This window comes from Marmota monax, unplaced genomic scaffold (genome assembly GCF_021218885.2).
Source record: "Marmota monax isolate L192 unplaced genomic scaffold, Marmota_monax_Labrador192_F-V1.1 WCK01_AAM20220418_F8-fsc00067, whole genome shotgun sequence".
Lineage (NCBI taxonomy): Eukaryota > Metazoa > Chordata > Mammalia > Rodentia > Sciuridae > Marmota > Marmota monax.
Genome location: NW_026695065.1, coordinates 10,073,518 through 10,077,132, shown reverse-complemented (window position 1 = coordinate 10,077,132; position 3,615 = coordinate 10,073,518).

Genomic DNA, 3,615 nt, shown 5'->3' with positions numbered 1-3,615 from the left:
GATAGAGCATTTCCCTACAATGTTTATTTTTTGAAGAAAAACTTCTAGAATTATCTTAGCAAATATAAACTAAATTTTATCTTTTATTGATTAAATTGGATACACTCACACTCATGATTCAATAAAGGAAATGGGAATTATAAGATCCCAATACTTGAACATTTTGTGCATCTGAGCCAGGATATAATGTATGAAGACTTTATTATGACTTTGTTTTTGTGATTCAATTTTTTATTAATTTATCTGGTGCTTTGTTTTCACTACAAATTTGCAGTGTTTTCTTAACTTTTATGTTAGATTGTATTGATCCTCTTATAAAATTAAATATCCTATGCATCAAAAAATGAAATCAATAAATGATGAGGGATTTCATTGGTTATTTTGGAAAGCAATAGATTGGATTACTGTAATGTTAATTTGTATCCAGAGAACAGAAAGAAGATAGTATAAGTCATAGTATTTTAATGAGCTACCTGTAGAATCACAATATTTATTTTGGCACATTATAACTGGAAATGAAATTGATGTTTTACCTTCAAATCCACAAACCAATTCTTAGCTCTAAGTCTTGTATTATATAGAGAATTTCTAACTGAATGTAGTACAGTGAGCCTACATTTTTTTGGATTATGAGACATAACTAATGTAAACAATTTAATATGTGAAGTTTAAAGTCAAATAGAATAAACACATGAGGCACATCAATACAACAGAACACTAGTGAGCAATAAAAATGAATATACTACACTAAAACATAGCACGATAAATGAATCTTAAAAGCATTATATTAGAATGATGTCAGTATCATGGTATGATAGGAAACCCTGAGTCTCCCTTCCCCTCATGAGAACATAGATTCAACAGCAATATGCAATTCAATTCTCAATGTGAGAAATCGAGAAATGAGTTAAGATGTTTCTGCACCCCAAGTGAATGCAAAATCAACTGCATCAAATATAGTAGAAAAGTTCACTGGATCCCTCATCATTATCCTTCCTTCCTGGCTCAGTGCAGTGTAATTTGGAGAAAACTCAGGGGGTAGAAATATTAAAACATGTGCAGTGGTGCACACTTGTAATCCCAGTGGCTCTAGAGACTGAAGCAGGAGTATTATAAGTTCAAAGCCAATCTAAAAAATTTAGTGAGCTCCTAAGCATCTCAGCCAGCAAGACTCTGCCTCTAAGAAAATATGAAAAAAGGCTGTGGATGTGGCTCAGTGGTTAAGCACCATGGGTTCAAGCTTCAGTACCAGAATGATAATAATAACAATAAAAACAAAAACATACATCCTGCCGTCAAACTTTTGGGAGAGATAAGGGAATTATTTTTGTCTTGTCCTACCCTAAACCAACTCAAAAAGACACCAGACCGGAATTCATTAAGAACAATGTCCTATGGTTTAGGCAAGCAAGTATTCCTTTGCTGTAGTTAAATAACCTGATCCAGTGTGGAATTAGTGGGGAAAAAAAAAAAACATTCAATTGCTCTCTACTGAGAACAAAAATTAAGCATGAGTCCAATATTTTAGCTGCTAGAAAGACTGTGTGAGGCAAAATGTTTGTCTTGCCTGTTTTGTAGTACCAACAAAACATGTAATGATCTAAATCCCTAGGGCAGCAGGAAACAAAAGCAATGTTGAGACATAAAATGGGGGATGGGGAAAATGCAGTCATTGTGTTGCATTAAAGGTAAGTGTTTACCATCTTAAAACACATTATTATAAATATATCTCATGTAAATCCCATGGAAAACACAAAAATATTTATGCATCTATGGTACACAAAGAATATGAAAAAGGTATTGTGTCCAACTACAACTAAAACAAAACATTAAAAAACTATCTCAAGAGACAAAGAAGAGCATCATAAAATGAGAAAAAGAATGATTGACTAGGAAGATAAAACAATTATCAATATACATGCACCCAAGATGAAAGCACCAAAATATATTAAGTAAATAAGAACAGAACAGAAAGAAGAAATAAAGGGAACACAGGATAGGAGGAGATTTAAATATCTATACTTCCATATATATATATATATATATATATATATATATATATATATAGTAGATGGACACAATACCTTTATTTATTTATATGTGGTGTTGAGGATGGAACCCAGTGCTTTACAAGTGCTATGCAAGTGCTCTACCACTGAGCCACAGCAACAGCACCCCCCCATTTTCAATAATAAATAGAATATCTAGATAGAAAATTGATAAGGAAATAGAGGCTGTGGAAAACAATATAAAATAAATGGACATAACAGACACACACAGAGCATTCTACCCAATAGTAACAGAATACAAATTCTTCTCAAGCACATGCAGATCATTCTCCAGGATAGACTTCATATAGATCACAAGAAAATCTGAACAAATTTAAGAATGCTGAAATCACACCAACTCTAGTTTTCAACCATAGTGGAATGAAAATAGAAATTAATGGCAGAAGAAAAAAATGAAAAGTTCACATCTATGGGGAAATTAAACAGCACAGTCCTGAACAACCAACAAGTAAAAGATAAAAACAACAGGGAAATAGAAGAATTTCTTGAAAAAACAAAAATGAATGTACAACACACCAAAACTTGTGGTATGCAGCATAATCAGTAATAAGAGGGATGTTCATAGCTGTAAATGCCCTTGTTTCTAATGAAAGATCTCAAATAAATTATCTAACTTTACTCTTGAGAAACTACAAATAAAAAACAAACTAAAACCAAAGTTAGCAAAAGGAAGGAAACACTAAAAGATTAGAACAGAAATAAATGAAGTGGACAAATCAAAAAAATTAATACTGAAAATATAAAAATTGTTAATCTTTAAATAAACAAAATCAGAAAGGAAAGAAGAGACTATACAAGTGATGCCATAGAAATAAAAATGATTATGATACTTTTATAATATAGGCATTTATAATTACAAATTTCTCTCTTAGTATGGTTTTTGCTCCAAACTAAAAGTTTTGGTATGTCATGATTTCATTTCATGCCAGTAGACTATTAGAAAAGAGGAAGAGAATCAGAGGTAGGGGAGAGTATGATAATGGTGTGGGAGATATGATCAGGGCATAATATATCCATATAAAATATGCTATAATGAAACCCATTACTCTGTAAAAGTAAAATGCACCAATAAAACATAAAAGAGACTGCTATAAAAAATTATACACCAACAAATTATATAACCTAGAAGAAGTGGATAAATTCCTAGAAATATATCAAGATTGATTCAGGAAAACCATTTAAAAAATCTGAACAGAATTATAAATAGTAAGGAATTGAAAAAGTAATCAAAAACTTCTCAACAAAGGAATAAATGGCTTTGGTGTATAAATCCACCAAACAATTGAAGAAAATGCAATGGCAAGCCTCCTCAAACTATTAACAAAAACAAAAACAAAACAGAAAAGGCATGAAAAGGGGGAAACACCAGTAAATTCTTTGAGGCCAGAATATCCTTATATGAAAATGAATAAAAGGCAATATAAGAAAATTATGAATCAATATTCCTAGTAAATACAATTGCAAAAATCTTCAATCTGAATTCAACAAACCATTTAAAGAATCATACTCCATTATCAAATGGGATTAAGAACTACATTATTTCTAT